This window comes from Amblyomma americanum, chromosome 2 (genome assembly GCF_052857255.1).
Source record: "Amblyomma americanum isolate KBUSLIRL-KWMA chromosome 2, ASM5285725v1, whole genome shotgun sequence".
In the NCBI taxonomy this organism is placed as follows: Eukaryota; Metazoa; Arthropoda; class Arachnida; order Ixodida; family Ixodidae; genus Amblyomma; species Amblyomma americanum.
Window position 1 is genome coordinate 144,180,983 of NC_135498.1, and position 17,754 is coordinate 144,198,736.

Sequence of the window (17,754 nt, forward strand, 5' to 3'; positions counted from 1 at the left end):
CACAAATCGATTCGCTCCAAGGTGGCGAATCTCCTGGATACTGGGCTCAGTTAAGGAACGCTTTATTTAGGCACCCTAGGTTCAATCTCTACAGAATGAATTGGTATGCCAAGCTTGGAATTGTTGGCGCACAGGTGCGTAGAGAAAGAAGCTGCAGGGGTTATTAATTCTTCCTTATTTTGCTCATAGTACATGTGACGTACTGGGGGCGTTTCCCGCGGTACTAGAGACAGTAAATTTGCCCAGAAACTCACCACGTAGTTTGAATCGCTGTTGGAAAAAGGCGTTACTGGTATCGAAACAGCAGAGCATGCTCCATTAACTCTGGCCTCAACTGTACCTGTTGTTCTGTGACACTTCTAGGGCAGCAAAAGCTGCTGTCACATTCTGCCCCGTATCAGATAACCACATCGGAAGACAGCTGCCCGAGCAAAAACATCTGCGCGATTCGCACAAACGATAGATTTTCACGCATTTCCGCTCTCTTTCGTAAAAAGAAAACGAAAACATATTTTACTTTTATCCCAAAACAATGCAAGAAGACGAAAAAAATCTATCCGAAGCAGTTTAATTAAAAGGGCTTCACTTGGCCTTTACCCGCTTACTACTTGCCCGCCCCCAAGCATGCACGCACACCATTTAGAGTCGGTGCCATTCAGCGAATTTGAAAAGCCCACTTTGAACATGTCTGCTCTTAAAAACGTGATGGTTCGGGCTAGTGGGCATGCGTTATGTTCCACAGCGCAGCAAGAACTCAGGAGGAATTTTGTGTTTGCCCCCTGAGTTCTTGCTGCGCTAAGAAACATAATGTCTGCTCATGTTTCTGATTGCTATAACATTGCCATAAAACGATGCAAACGATAGAAAAGACGAAAAAGAGGTGAATGTTATCTGATGTTTTCCATTTTGATGACTTCTAGATTATTCCGTAGGTCAGTTAACCGCATAGAGCATAAGGTAATCGTTTAGCCTTCAACTTTATTTCTGCTTTAACTGAGCTCTTCAGAGCTCCCTTCACATTTTCAGAATGTTTATTTTTCCTATTTTATTTCATAAAATGCGCTTACAGGCTACAAACGTTTGGAGTAACAATGAACAGAGCGGCATGTTTCCATCCGTGCGCTCATTATGGACTCCAACCCGTGGTTTTTTACGCAACACGCTTTACACTGGGGCTGCTATGCAACACGCTTTACACTGGGGCTGCGGGTGTGGTGAGTTGATTTTATTTGCTCTATAAAAGTACTTTTCGAGGCTTCGTAACCGTACTGTGTTGGTATTCAGCCCTCTAGCTTTCTACTGACACCACATCATTTTCAAGCAAGGTGACAAAATTGGGAAACAAAAACAACTTTCAAAAGCTGCTCTAAAGAACCCAAAATGTCATGTAGGCTTCAGTTTTATTGAAGAGCAAAAATGAGCCAAGGACAATCCTTATCGTGACACTCCACGCAAGTCAGTGTGCTGAACTCGCCTTGCGCGTTCAGTGAAGTGCTGTGTGAGGGAATCCACCAAGCCTTGAGCATAATGCAATGCAGGAAGCGTGGTTTAGTACGGAAAAGGGTCATTCAGCTCTGTGCAGACATAGAAGCTGTTGTATTCTTTATTGAAAGTAGAGTAATTTTAGTACTTCCTACTTATAAACTATTGTGATTCACTTCATGTGCGGTATTTAGTACAGTTACGAATTACTTTCATGCAGGAATTTCGTTGCAAATGAAATTAACCACTTTCCTAAGACCTTGCTTTCGCTCTCTAGCCCTGCTTCTTTCGTGAGTAAAGCTTTGGTCTCCCATTTGCAGAGTCCGGTACCCAACTCCCGTTAAGGCCCCTGAGCCACCGCGACGAGTCACGTGACTAGTATAAGAATAATCTATTTTGCGCACCCTTGTTTCGAAAACACACACGAGCTTCCATTCAAGATACTTTCATATAGATATACATGTAATTTTAACAGCTTAAGTTTTCAGGTATCATTTATGCACACACCCTACCTCTGGGTATGTGTTAGCGTTTCCCTTAGAGGGAAGGATGTGCACCACTGATTTTTACCTGTAAGCCACAGCCTGTGCTGCTCTGCCATCTAATGTCAAGAAGATCAGGACTTGGACTAACCTGCCCGCACAGATTTGAGTCCCGACACTGTTTCTGGCGATTTTAGCATTGCCGTCTTAACACCGCCGTTACGAGAGCTAAAGCAATAGCATTCGGCGCCTGAGAAGTAATCAATAGTTATGTTTCGTTTGAAAGATTTTCCATTTTTGAGCGAATTTCAGGCTTGAAAATTGAGGAAAATAGGCTTTTACAGAATTTCAGGCAACTTTAGGAACCAAAATTGTCCCAATATTTTCAAGTTAATGTAGCTTTAAAGCTGCTGAAGGAGAGCACGGCATAAAAAAGGAAAATTTTGGGTATAATTGAGGAAAGTTTCGTTTATGGCGTGAAACATCATTGGGCGCCGTGAGTGTGAACCTGAAGTTAAATTGCTCGAGCGTGAAACCTGCACAAAACACAGCGCCCATGATATAAAGCCGCACAAGATGTGCGCAGCATTATCTCGAGGCAACAGAACAAGATAACTGCAGTTGCATTCCCAGCCGCTGCCACAATGGCGCGACAAAAGGGAAGCATGGTGCAGGTGGCACTTTTTTCCCATTTGGGCGCACTGAAAGAGGCCTGATGGCTATTTGTCATTTATTTACTTCAACACAGTGTCTGCAGTTTGTTGCAAGAGCACTAGACAAGCCAAAACTAGAACGTTCTAAATAAATCTCTGAAAATTATTGCGAAATTATGCCGTTTATTTTCAGACCGGTTACAAATACTGGCATATATTGGGCTTATACTAAAGCCGTATATTTGGCGTAATTTTTCACTTAATTATTTTTTGTACTTACAGGCCACGAAGAGTATAGGGTGAAAGGAGCTTATCAAAGAAAATAAATATGCAGGAATGACAAACCAAAATAATGGTACAATGGACGCGGTACAAGGAACATACGCGACAGGAACACAAAGTTGATCCAAAACGGAGTAAAAACGTTTGAGCAGAAACAAAAACAAAACGCAAACAAAAATTGATACGCGGATATGCGAACAAGTGACAAGAAAGTACAACTGAAACAGTGACACATTAGAAAACGACATTAATTAAGAGCAACTGAATCTGCAGTACAACATTTCGAACGATACTAAAGAGATGAATGCATACATAGCTGTTTTATAAACTCTCCAGGCTAAGGAAAATATTGCGCTGTCAGGAAGATCATTCCAGAAATTAAGTGGTCTATGCAATGCAAATGAATAAAATTACTGAGCTTTTCCATATACGCGGTTGAAGATGAGATGATTATGTAAGCGCCGTGAAGAGGGGGGGGGGGTGATTCCAGAGGCAAAAAGGAAGAGCTTGAGTCAGCCTATTTGTGAAATAAACACACAAACGAAACTGAACGACGAATTTCAATGATCTGTACATGAATAAGGCTTTTAGGCTTGGAGACACTGGCGAGAGACTATAACTGCCAAAAATGAACCGCGCAACTCGGTTCTGAATGGACTCAAGCATTTCAAGCCGACAACTTTCATGGGCAGACCATACAGACAATACGAATTCCAACTATGTGCGAACAAATGTTAGAATTCTCAGCATACGAACGGGGCTGGGCGAGTTTCGCACGTTTCAGCGTATGAAGCGGCATGTACTCGATGCTTTGTTGCAGATTGTTGAAATGTAACAAAACCTAGAGAGGTTTGATGTGAACTGAATTCTTGGATATTTGTATAACATAACTTTAGATAAGAAGGCGCTATTTATATAGTAGTTAAAGTTAGAAATATTATGGTTGCTGATAAAAGTCACAGATTTGCATTTAACAGGGTTTTGATTCGTGCACCAGTTTTTACACTTATCAACAATAGTGTTAAAATCATTTTGAAGGGTCAGGCGGTCAATCTCTGAAGTGATCCTATGGTAAATAACACAGTCATCTGCAAAACACGTAAACGAGATGAAATGTTATTGAGAAGGTCGTTAATGCAAATTAGAAAAAGTTAGGGTCCTAAGTTAGGGTCCACGTAAGCTTCCCTTTGTGTACGCCTGCGGCTACGTGACATAGCGGCGCGGAAGAGCAGTTGACAACAATGAATTGTTGAAGTAAACAGAGAAAGTTCCGAACCCAATTTAATGTAAGAGAATCAACAGAAATGGTGGATAATTTAGTAAACAGCCGGCCATGTGCCACTCTGACAAATGCTTTTGAGAAATAAAAAATGGAATCTGCTGGTTATCATCCATATTAAAATGCAGTTCAGTAGAGCATTCAGATAACTTGGTATCACACGAGTAGGCTCTCCTGAAACCATATTGAATTGAAAAAAAAGTTATTTCGGTTCAGATGGTTGTAAATGTGAGAAGCGATAGTATGTTCAAGCAATTTACAGCATATGCATGTAAACGAAACAGGACGATAGTTATCACGTGAGCTTTTGTTACTAGTTTTGACAACAGGAATAACCTTAACTACATTACAGTCAGTAGGCGTGGTTTGGTTTGGTTTATTGGGGTTCAACGCCCCAAAGCGACTCAGGCTATGAGGGACGCCGTAGTGAAGGGGTCCGGAGATTTTGACCACCTTGGTTTCTTTAACGTGCAGTGACGTCGCAGAATACACGGGCCTGTAGAATTTCACCTCCACCGAAGTTCGACCGCCGCGGCCGGGACCGAATCTGCGTCTTTCGGGTCAGCAGCCAAACGCCATAACCACTGAGCAACCGCGGCGGCTGCAGTTGATAGGCAGTTCTTCGGATGATAATGATTGCTGAAATGCATGGCACGAAATGCGGCTCGAAATTGAAAGGGTGTTTTTAAGTGTCTTCGGGTTCATGCATGCTGTCCACTCCCGTAGATAAGAATAAGTTTTTCATTAGGGATGCAATTTCCTCACCGCTAATGCTGATAGGTTCGATTAGCGGGTTGTCAGAATCAAGAACAATTTGTTTACTGGAATAATCTTTTTTAGTAAATACTGATGGAAAATATTGGTTTGACGAGGTTGGACATTTACTAGTTTAAGATAGCGGGAAGCTAAGAATTTTGTGTAGTCCCATTAGGTTTTGTTTACTTTCGGGTGGTATAGTTTGCTAGAACGTCTCACGAATAGACTGCTGCAGTGACGGAAGATCGCGAGTAAAGCATTTTTTTTTCGCGGAGGTAATTAGGGGCACACTATGCTTTCAGACTCTATTTATACGTATTCTACGAGGGCGAGAGGGAGCAATATAACGTTTTTGTACACGCGCTTCTTTTTATTCGACAATCGACGGAGGGCCTTGTTGAACCATGTATGTCTCATTAGTTATTCTAATGAGAAGAGCATGCCTTTATATCCGCGCGAACAGTTTTTGTTTGAAGAGCAACCAGTTGTCTTCGGCTGATGATTGGTTTCCTAGCGGGCAAAATACCTTATTAATAATGTGGTAAGTTCTCTCTTATTTCCACCATATTTGCTTTACTCTAATCTCATTTTTTGTTGTATTACCTAGTAAATATGGACTAGAATATCAAACTGAAACATCTTACGAACGATAAGTCTGTCGAGATACATAACCAGCCCTATCCTTTCGGGAGCTGTGGCTATAGCGAGATATAGTATGTTAGAACCATGGGAATTCTGGCTGATGACTTGAAGCTAGTTGAAATCTAGAGGTAGGCTAATAATTTATGTTGCAGCATGAGGGAATTACAACAAATTAGCCCAATTTATTAGAAGAAAATTAAAATCACCGAGCAAGTAAATATTACAAGATAAACAATGGTCAACAGTGGCAGAATTGTTACACCGGAGATCATGAATGAAAGAACTCCCTCAGTCTGGCGGACGTTACCACACCCCAATTAGTGGATTCGAGGAAACAGTTCTGCAGGTAATATCACGAGGTCAGAATTGGAGGTAACAGCGATGGATGGTAACATTCATGTAATATCAAGAAGCGCCCCCCCCCCTCCCCTTTTTATCTGTATAGTCACATCTGTAGATATTGCAAGCATTGGCGTCTGGAAGGATTTCACTGTCTTTGATAGCGGAGTGCAGCTAAGTCAAACTTAAAGCAGCTATTGTCTAATTCACTATATTGAAGAAAGGAACAGAGCTGGTTGAGTATAAGTATCAAGCTTCAGATATTAGAAAATGAAAGGGACAGCAGCGTCGGAGCGGAGGACTTTGACGTGGGTTGTGGACGCCTTCGCAGTCTCGTTTCTTTGCCTAGCTACGGTGTGACTAACGTGACGGAGAACATAATAAAGAGAAAACAGTTCTACTACGAATACATGAGAAATCAATACAGCGGCACAAGTATGTGCTTACCTGTCTTTGTTATCCTGCAATGGAACGATATTGCGGCTTAGCTTCGCCTGGCTCCGCGTTCAAGATGCCACCACTCTGAATGTCCGAATATAAAGGTCCGCGCATTTATAGTACCATCATTTCTCTTTATCTTCTAGCGGCACCACTCTCATCCAGCTCGGTGCCTTGGGAGGTAAGCTTCGTGCCAAGTTTTGCGTAATAAACTTGGCTGGCGAGAGGTACACCAGCCGAATACATTATGTATTTCTCTTATCGCAGCCATGAGAGAGCATCGTTAAACGAATTAGACCAAAGCACTACTAAAGGCGTAGAGCAGGAAATTATGAACAGATTTCGAGAGTCGAGTACTTAGCATTCACCCCTGATGGAGGTCAGCTGGGCGAGCAGGGTTTTAACGCCCTTTCCGCTCAGATTGTTAATATTACATCACAAAGGTCCCACGAAGCACAATAACGAAGCGAGCTCGCGGAATCGTCGGTTCATGAACAGAAAAGTAAAAATACGCCTATGGACAGGAACAGAACTTAGGCACGTGGAAACCACGCTGCATACCTCGACCATCTGCACTTCTGCGCTCCTATTGGTCGCTCGTTGCCGGTGGCCATTTTGCTTTTTTGCCTCATGCGTGGCTGCAGAATACGTCACGAATTTGGCAGAAGTGGTGGCGCCGCACGCCTAATTACGCAGGCGCTAATTGACAGCTTTCTGTGACAGCCTTGCGGTGGTTAATTTGGCCGTTGCATTTTCGACAGAAAATTGCGGCAATGCACGCGGCGATACGAGTGAGGCGGCTGCGCCGGCGCGAGGAACGGCGAAGGAGAGCGCACGAAGACACGTTTTGTTATGTTTGACTGCCGGACAAGCTGTGTCGACGCTTTTTCGACTGGCAGACTGTAGAATGGCTGTGCGACGAATTCGCCGATGAACTGGGAGGAAATCTGCGTGCGAGCGCGCTGTCGGTGCGGCGGCAGGTGGTGTGTGCACTGCGGTTTCTTGCTACCGGCGGCTTTCAAGCTGCCGTTGGTTACAAGGCGCTCGTCGGCATCGCACTACCGATGGTAAGCAAATGCGTGCGGCAAGTGTTGGAGGCAATCTGCAAAGTGAGTGCGCAGAAGTGGTGGGTTCCCGCGGTCACCTCTGTGTCACAGATATATAAGTAAAGCAGGCTTATGCTGGCAAAGTACTTTATTTTTCCCAGCAAATCGCGCTTCGTGGTCGTCTTCTGTCTCCCAAGGAAAAAGAAACAGACCACCACACATCACATACTGCAACAGCTCATCTTTTGGCATTTTTTTCATCGATCGAAAGAGCCGAACAACACAACTTCAACAAGTTGTGTTCATCGATTTCGTACCAAGCGCTTCTTGCAACTTCGCTCGGTAGTCACGTCGCCTTCACTGCATTCGTTCAAATTTTTCTGCTCACTTAGGTAAACCGCACAGTTGGTTCATTTCAGACGACGCGTAACAAACAATAACACGGCGTATAATCGGCTGCTTTCGGGCAAAGCAGCTTGACGTTTTACCGCCGTCAGCGCTTCCCCGCGGCAGCAAATGTTACCCACCAGCTAATTTATTAGCGCACCTTCAAACGCTTTATGTTTTCCTTAATATTTTCTAACTTTAAACACACTGTATTGGAAAAATAAAATATTTTTTATTTTGATCACTGCTTATTTTTTTTTACAAAAAAATTAGCCGATGGTCTCTCACGTTGAAAAAAAAAATGCTCCCAGGGCACCGTCCTGCTGTAATTGGCTGATTCCTCGTTGTGGCAAGCGGTGACGTCTTTTCGTTTTGCCATTTTGACGTCACGGTCAATAACTTTGGACAGAATTTGTAACAGTTACGTAATACGGCCCCTGCTGTCGTTTCTTCGTGTCTTTCTTCCGTCCTTGTACCATAGCGCAGTTTCACTTTCCTTTGGTATATTCATCTGGCACCTAATCGGAGGGCTTAAAGGGACATTTATTGTCGCTTAATTTTTCTCCGGCAGATTCTCCACAGCTGCAGCGGCGGCACTGGTAAATTGCGACAAATAACGTGCTGTCAATCTCCGGTGAGGAAAGTTCAAACAACACAACTGGAATCCCAGTCTGCCGCAAGAGGATTTCTCAAGCCTTGCCAGCGACCGTCTGTTCACGAGGAGGAGAATAAATCAAAACGAGTGGTACATGCTACCATGGAATTTGTTTTGTGCCTATATAGAGTAAATGTTGCCAAAAGAAGGAAGGGAAGAGGGCCTAAAGAGAGTAACCGACACAACGACGCCTTCAGGAACCTCCAGAGCATCGCTGTCGATGTTCAACGCGGGATTCGGTCCTAGCTGTGGCTTGCACGCGCACGAGTTCAGACGAGTTCAGACCTATCCGCTCTTGTCTTCATCTTGTGAAGTAACCTTTGACCTCCTAGAAAAACTGTTCAATGTTGGTGCAGTATTGTGAGGAACGGAGAGAGTGAAGTCATCAATAATTTTTTGCAGCTTTTTCATCATGGGCCATCCCGACCTTTGCCGGGCTGATTGCAGTAGCGGCCAGAACTTTTTTGGCCTTTTTCTCGGTTCATCTTAGCTCGCATAAGAACCTAAAGACACCTTTCATTCATCAAGATACTTAACCATGTGTCAATAAAGTAGCAATGTTAGCACGGTGTCTGCATATTTTTTTTTATTTTCACCGTGATTAGAAAGGCCTTGTGCATTGACCATGATGTGAAAGTTACTCCTGGTTACAATAGTAATGGGTACTAAAGTAGTGTCCAGTGAAATAGCAAAAACTTGACTGTACGGCTGCCTTTTAATGCTAGAAATACAAAAACTTCCGACCACAGACTCCATTCATCTCAAATTTAGTGCCAATTTCAAGCCGGTTACCAACTGTCCAAATACGCAGGTTAAGACGTCGCGTGAGGTATGCTGCTTTTTCCACTCTTTGTGCATCAGCTGTGGACTGACAGCTGTCGCCTTAATCCTCGATCTTTTATTTTTCTGCTAGAAAGGAGCAACATAAACAAAGTCAACAAATCTCACTTGCTGGATCTCCCAGTATAGCTACCTTTTCATGGAGGCAAGTTTTCCTTCAACATTGACGCTTGTTTCAAAATCCTCAATTCGATCCAAGGGCAGCAGTTTGATCTTGTTATTCCGATACCTGCTGAACGCGCCGCAAGCAAGGAAAAGGAGGTAGAAACTACCAAATCGTTTCCCATAAACTAAAGTTTTGGCTTACCGTTCCTGCAATGATCGAAAAGTAAACCATTATGGTGCTCTTGAAGACCAGCGTCAAAGGAACTACGGAAGGGATAGAGTATGTTCCGTAATTGCATGCCATTGTGCAGCGAACTTTTTTCACCCCACTGAATTTTTATTTTTTTACCGTTGAATATATTACGAAGAGTTTCACAAAAAGCTTGAAATAACAATTTCTGGATGCCGAGTCAGGTGACAAATAAAGCAGAGCTAGGTGAACGCACTCGTTAGGCACGCTGCCAGCAACTACTTAAATTACGCTTCTTCTACAGTCCGATTCAGCTTAAGTCTGTAGTGAAGTTGCAACCACATTCAGAACTGCCACATAAACATCTTCCGCAGCAAAAATGTAGTCCGTAGTAAAAAGTTTTTGTTATTACCTAAACAAGAAAGTAATCAGAATAAAATATTTTGACGCCTAGAATTTTGATATGTGGCTTGTTTAATTAAGTTAAACATTAAAAAGCCAATTTCGTTTACTGTTGTGATCGGCTGGCCCAGTGTAGCAACTGATGTTTCTTTTAAAGTTATATCTTACTCTAGGGCGCAATGGATGGAAAACGTTGAGTTTTATGAGATGTGTAGTGTCGTTTGCTTCCATAGGAGCAAATAATTGCGATTTGACTAGTTCTTTCTGCTGCTTTGCAGCTTTCATGTCACAAGGGAGGTTTCAAACCAGGCAACACAACAAATTTTGTTTCGGCCTGGCTCATGAGTTAAGGTGGACTACTTCATAGCGCTGCAATGCTACGCTATGCAGTAGTCCCTCTTAAATCTAACAAATTTTATGATTCCTGAAAAATTATTTTCTCCACACCAAGAACTGAGCCCAGCGATGCCAAGTACATTATTTTGCTGCAACAGTTGAAGCAGGTAAGTTAAAAATAACAGCTCCAAGAGTAGAACAGCGAAGGGTTCCAGGTTCCTCGCCTGCGTTATATAGTTTGCCAGCATTCAAGTTAATATGCGGTAATTGAGTTTTCATGAGATTCTTCACAGACGACTTCCGTATTCATTAGAGCAACCATATTTACATAGTGCGTCATTAATTTCCTCCTTTGTTCAGCTTTGCCACGGTGCCTTAATGTAGGAGTTGGGTCCTTGGAGTTCTTAAGTTGACCTCATTCAGAATCTACATCGCCATGCTGCTCTCCATGTTTTGCGGGTCATCGACCTACGAAGTCTATCGCGCCTTGACCCATAGACTATAAGATTGGCAAAGAAAGAAGTAAAGCCGCTTTGGAAGTGTTTTTTTTTTGTTAAATGAAGATACATTCCACTGTTTTCCAGCAGGAAAGAACGAACACATACAACTAGAGGGCCTTTCTTAGTAAGGGGTGCTTATTCATACACAGCTCAGTGCTTCCAACGTGCGGTGAATCAATTCATGCTGGCGGAATCGAGACTGGTCGGTTAGGGCCGAGCTAAATTATACGGCCTGTTTTAAGTACTCGATACGCGATTTCATGGTTGAGTTAGCCAAAGCTGCATAAAATAACTACATAAAAGCTAACTCGCTCTCCTGATAATATTTGCAAATGTTAAGTTTGCAGACCTTAACAGCTTTATTCCAGCGAAATATTAGATTAAGATGAAAAGCTTGGTAAAGGTGTAGCATCATGTAGCACATGTAGCAAGTAGCATGGCATGCGCAGAATCTTGCACGCCTGAATGCTGCCGAGAAAACAGCACTTCTAGTTTTGTCGTTCACCAATTTTAAAAGAATCGATTTCATTGAGCCGCCGCGGTGGCTGAGTGGTTATGGCGCTCGGCTGCTGGCCCGAAAGACGCGGGTTCGATCCCGGCCGCGGCGGTCGAATTTCGATGGAGGCGAAATTCTAGAGGCCCATCTACTGTGCGATGTCAGTGCACGTTAAAAAACCCCCGGTGGTCGAAATTTTCGGAGCCCTTCACTACTGCGTCCCCATAGCCTGAGGACGCTTTGGGACGTTAAACCCCCACAAACCAAACCAAATCAAACCACACCGATTTCATTGATTCTAAATTCTTTCTAAAGTGCGCGTCGATCATCTGCTGCTTGCTTTCAGCGCCAGCCGTTTTGAAACGCTAGGCACCTTGCGCCTCGTTTGGTCCCTTACATTCTCGATAAGCGAGCACAGGCTAACGAGGTTCACAAACAAGCGCGAGTTTCTCATGAGTGAAATTTTAAAAGAAGCGCGATTCTACCTGATCTGGCCACAGAAGGTGTGCTTCATAACGCCGCCGTTCTAGTACTGAAGGCGTATCCCATAGTCGCTGACCACGTGGTAGCCAACCTGCTTCTTGTCTACGTTCGCATTAAAGTCGCCCATCAGTACAGTGTACTGTCATTTTAGTTTGTTCATTGCCGATTCCACGTCTTCATAGAAGCTTTCAGCAATCTGATCATCATAGCTGCATGTAGGCGCGTAGGCCTGCACCACGTTTAGCTTGCACCTACTATTGAGCCTACTTACGATAGCTGCCGCCCTCTCGTTAATACTGTAGAACTCCTCTACGTTGCCAGCTATATGCTGGTTTATGAGGCATCCCACACCTAGTTCTCAACTATCCGCTAATCCGCTATAGCACAGTATGTGCCCGCCCTTTAGTACTGTATACGCCTCATCGGTCCTATTAACTTCACCAAGCCCAAAGGCATCCCATTTAATGCCCGCCAGTTCCTTGAACAGCACTGCTAGCCTAGTTCTAGCATTAAACATTGCCAGGTTCATATTCCAATGGCGGCCTGTCCGGAGCCAGAGATCCTCAGCACTCTCCGCTGCGTCGCCGGTCTGACCGCCGCCTTGGTCAGTTGCTCCGCAGCGGCTTGGGGACTGATGACCGAGGCTTAATTGGTTCGCTGCTAAAAGGTTGTGGCCAAGTACTACACCAGGGCGGCCAAATCCTATTCCCCTATTCTGGTGAGGGAGTGCGTTGGCGGTTCTGGTCACCGAGATCAGGCCGCATCCCGGGAATGGTTATGCAATTCCATCGACACATGAAGTTGTTTTTTTTTTTCATTTCAATCCTGTGGGCAATCGGGAGCCAGCTATATGCTGGTTTATGAGGCATCTCACACCTAGTTCTCAACTATTCGCTAATACTCTACCTCTGTGCAATCGCTGCATCTCTTATTCAGCAATGAATAAATAGGGATATAAAGAATCGTTTGTCGTCACAATAGGATCGCTCGTGCTGAAATATCGCTCAGTGCTGGTTATTTCCAAACGTGCAGCGTGCCGCTGCCTTGTCTGTCGCGCTTGCTTCGTTCGTCTAAAAAGGCAGTTGCTTGCAGGCGTCTGGAATATGGACTGTGGTGGGACGAGTCAACTCGCGTTCGCCGCGTTTCACTTTTTTTTTTAAGGGATACTGAAAACAAATGGACAGTAAAAAATATCAATTCGTTTCTCAATGCACAGTTGCGTGTGATCTGGCGTTATTCTCACACTACTGTAGTTGTCGCGATTAGTATCGATGTCTAATGCACATACCATGGTCCAGTGACTCCTTTATACGAATACAAGAATCTGTTTGGGAGGGAAAGTTTTTAGGGAAGCTTTCTTTTTATCGTCATGTAAATAAATACAAATTCGTTGCAGGCACTGCTATTGGAAACTTCGAAAAGATAATATGCTTTTCGTGTCTATCGACCCGGACATGCATGAGACTGAAGCCTGTTCTAAGATTGCGTGACAAATTTCTTCTCAGCACGACTTAATGCTCCTGGAAATCAGGGTATTGCAGTGTCGGCGTTGGCCCGGAAGACAGCCGTCACGACATTCCTCGGAAATAGAGGTCCTATGTGCTCCCAGCAAACAATCTTAATTATGGTTGCTATGTTTGCGCGATGTCAGCGCACATTAAAGAGCCCCAGGTGGTCGAAATTTCCGGCGTCCGTCACTACGGCGTCCCTCATAGCCTCAGTCGCTTTGGAACGTTAAACCCCTATAAACCAAACCTGACCTATGTTTGCCTATGTGACAGTCGTGCTTCTGATAACACGTAAGACTTCGTAATGCTTATCTTTTCTATCTACCCGAGGTGTACGTGTGTGGACGTGGCATGTTTGCCGACGGGCATTACGCACTTCTTTTTATCACCCTTATCGGCAGCAGCTAGCTTCCGAAACTATTGCCAGGCAGATATATCGGGTCAAGATAGTGCCTCGTCCGCAGGTTTTGCTTTCTGCGAAGCAGTGCGCTTGAATATTTGCATATCTTACAGTCCTGCTTCTGATTATCACTTAAGACTTCCCAACCCTTATCTTTTCTAGCTACCCGAGGTTTATGTTTCTGTGCGTGGCATGTTTGCCGACGGGCATTATGCACTTCTTTTTATCACCCTTATCGGCAGTAGCTAGCCTCCGAAACTCTTTCCGGGTAGATATCTCGGGTGAAGAGAGTGCCTCGTGCGCAGGTTTTTCGTTATGCAAAGCAGGTAATTTGAATATTTGCCTATCTGACAGTCCGGCTTCTGAGTATCACCTCAGCCTTCCTAACCCTTATCTTTTCTTTCTACCCGAGGTGTACATGTGTGTGCGTGGTATGTTTGTCGAAGGGCATCTCGCCATTTTTTTTTGTCAGCCTTATCAGTAGTAGCTAGCTTTCGAATCTATTGTCAGGCAGATATCTCGGGTCAAGAGAGTGCCTCGTGCGCAGGTTTTCCGTTCTGCGAAGCGGTACCCTAGACCACTTTTTTTCCCCTTCAAGAATAGAGCGTTAGGAAAATACGTTCCGCAGGAAACACTCGCTTTTTAATATGCACGCGGCAGCTCCTGGTTCTCTGTGGCACAAGTAAACTGGCGGTAGCCCGTGTGTCAGGGTCGTTGCTTGCTTGCTTATATTATACCGCTCTATGCGCGTAACTATGTACGGAGTCTTAAAGCAGCAGCATTGTGCAGCCGCATAAAACGGTATTCAAATAACGTAAACTGGTCACTTCAGCCTATATATTCTTAATGTCATTACTGCGACCCTGAAATTTGCGTACTAAAGAACACCACCGTTGGCATCGCAATGATGCGGTCAAAGTTTCGCATAAAGGTGAAACAGTACTAAAAGCCCGAAATTTGCCAAGTCCAACTTCTAACAGACGGAGTTCGTGAGTCCAGTTCAAAAACCTTGCGCGCCACGCGATATGGCACACTTTGTTTTCCAGACTTGCAGTTCCTTCTGATGTTTGCAAGGATCGCCAAAGAGTCATTCAAAAACCGATTTTCATATAACACGAACTTAGCTAGGGGAACTTGAAACATAGCCCCTGTTGACTGTTCTGCGATTTAGTTGATGTAGCTAAATTCTCTCCGCATCGCCTGATCAGAACTCTACTCGAAAAGTCCGCTCTTTTTCCAGGCTACTTCCTCCATTGCGGTCTTTATTGACAGTTTTCGACTGCTGTCACTACGCTTTCTCATGTTGACGCACGAAGCCACCTCCACCGATTTCGCAGCCTCGATGTAATACAGCGGTCCTTCCTGCTGAGCCGTCTGTTCGCTCGGATCTTGCAGGCTATAAGAATCGCTCGTGTCACGTTACTTCTTTGCTTTCACCTCTTCCCCTGTTGCGGAATCGGTGAGATACCTTTTCCTGAGAAATGCGTGCTTAATGCTAGCTTTCATTTAAAGCAATAAAAAGGCGGGCAAGCCCCAGGAGAGTGCATTTAGATGTTTGCACGAATTTTAGGGCACCTCTCTTAAATTACGTCGTCGAAACATGAACAGCAACCTAGCTTGTTGAAAGCAGGACTAACTGTTACGACGTTTCCAGTGCGATCATGTGCCATAAAACAAGGTATTACCTGCCTTTCAAGAGTGTCCAGGCGCGGTCCCGGTCAGAAGTGCCCCTGCCCCTTTAGAAAAATTTGTTCGCCGTAGCGCGAGCCTTCCAAACAAGTATTACTGCGCTGTATCCTGTTCTGACAAGGGGGATTGAGCGTTCCGAAGCGTGAATGGAGCTACTAGAGATGCCAAGATGTCAAGTGACATCGCAGAGAACATGATCGTTTGGTTTTTCGTTTAGTAACTTTATGCAAGAATACGTATATTTCTATACGTAAAATCGAGCTATTGAACACATCGTTATACGCCGCCCATCACACAGTAGGTTAAAAAAAGAACGAGCTTGTTCTTTCGGTTTTATCTTGCCCATCTCGCCAGTTAGCTTTTTTTTTATGAGCAGAGTAGCGCAAGCACGGTGTTTTTCATTTTCCTTTTGACTGTAATCTCGATAAGGCATCAATTTTCGTCGATTGTCTGGTGGAACAGTGGCGCATATCAAGCGAGCCTATAGCTAAGCTGCATGTTATCGCCAAGTCGCGGCCGCACCTAGAGCCGATATAAATTTCCTGCATTTCATATAGTGCCATCCTTTCAATGAAACACACTTACTAGGCGCTATGCATGACGCAGTGTAGTCTAACCTGACATAAAATACATCATTTTAACTAACGGCAGAGTAGTCTGCCTAGAGCGTCTCTGGAGCGCCTGAGATACGCACTGCACTGCATACATAACGATCCCTCTGCGCATGTCCTAAGGGCAGGGCTTCTGCGTAAGTAGAGCTGTATAAACATTCAAGCTATGTGTGTATACAAGGCCTTTAGCCGAAAATTGTCGGCTGCTGCCCAATATCAGCATTTGTTATATTGTCACGTAGTGGTGACGGCAGTCGAAGCAGCGATGAAGACGGACGAAAGGGTCTTCTAAAAGAAAACTTTATTGGGCTGACTTGCACCCAAAATGGACTCAATCACTCGGCGGCGGCGAACCTACAAGCGTGCTCGACGGTCGTCGAACAGAACGCCGGCCGCTGTCGGCCCTGCTCAATTTAAAGCTGATAGCGAACTTTCGAGATAAAGAGCGCAAATTTACTAGAACATTCCGGAACAACGTAGAATCAGCTCTGCCTGGCTGCGATCAATCGAGATAAATCTAGTCGCGTCTTGCGTAGCAAACAAAGCGATAAAGTGATGTGGCGGCAGATTTGAAAAACGAACACAATGCAAATATTCGCGGCAATACGGTGCGAACTTCTCGAGCGCTCTGCACACACTTTTACGTGCTGGTCCTGCCCTTGTTGTATACGCAGGTATTTCTTGTATAAAAGCCCTGAAATAGTGATCGACAAAACTTTATATTTAGCTCTTCACATCTTGCCTTTTTGATATCATGGAATGGCTACAAGTTCCACCCGTTTCATTATTAACTTTACATTGGCATAGTTCTTCACACTAATTAAGGTAGCTGGTAGATCAAAACGGGCCGAAACTTTTCTTTGCTTCGAGTGCACCTGCGCTTAAGGGCAGAGCTTCTCCGTAAGTAGCGATGTATAAACTATCAAGCTATGTGTGTATACAAGGCCTTTAGATGAAAATTGTCGGCTGCTGCCCAATATCAGCACTAGTTATATGGTGCGCACTTCTCGAACGCTCTGCACACACTTTTGCATGCTGGTTCTGCTCTTGTTCTATATGCTTGGTTTTTCTTTATTTAAAAGCCCTGAAATAGTGATCGACAAAACTTTATATTTAGCTCTTTACATCTTGCCTTTCTGATATCGTGGAATGGCTACAAATTCCACCCGTTTCATTACTAACTTTACATTGGCATAGTTCTTGACACTTGTTAAGGTAGCTGGTAGATCAAAACGGGCCGAAACTTTTCTTTGCTTCGAGTGCACCTGCGCTTAAGGGCAGAGCTTCTCCGTAAGTAGCGCTGTATAAACTTTCAAGCTATGTGTGTATACAAGGCCTTTAGATGAAAATTGTCGGCTGCTGCCCAATATCAGCATTAGTTATATGGTGCGCACTTCTCGAACGCTCTGCACACACTTTTGCATGCTGGTTCTGCTCTTGTTCTATATGCATGGTTTTTCTTTATTTAAAAGCCCTGAAATAGTGATCGACAAAACTTTATATTTAGCTCTTTACATCTTGCCTTTCTGATATCGTGGAATGGCTACAAATTCCACCCGTTTCATTACTAACTTTACATTGGCATAGTTCTTGACACTTGTTAAGGTAGCTGGTAGATCAAAGCGGGCCAAAACTTTTCTTTGCTTCCACTGCACCTGCGCTTAAGGTCAGAGCTTCTCCGTAAGTAGCGCTGTATAAACCTTTAAGCTATATGCGTATACAAGACCTCGAGCCGAAAACCTTCTGCTGCTGC

General features: G+C 44.2%; 1 long non-coding RNA gene across 1 annotated transcript; it reads left to right on the forward strand.

Moving 5' to 3' along the window:
• On the forward strand, positions 1 to 8,490 carry LOC144121847 (uncharacterized). The gene is made up of 3 exons (XR_013312716.1): positions 1 to 134; positions 1,070 to 1,214; positions 8,358 to 8,490. It is a non-coding gene; the product is annotated as an uncharacterized LOC144121847 (long non-coding RNA).
• Positions 8,491 to 17,754: the final 9,264 nt, after the last annotated feature.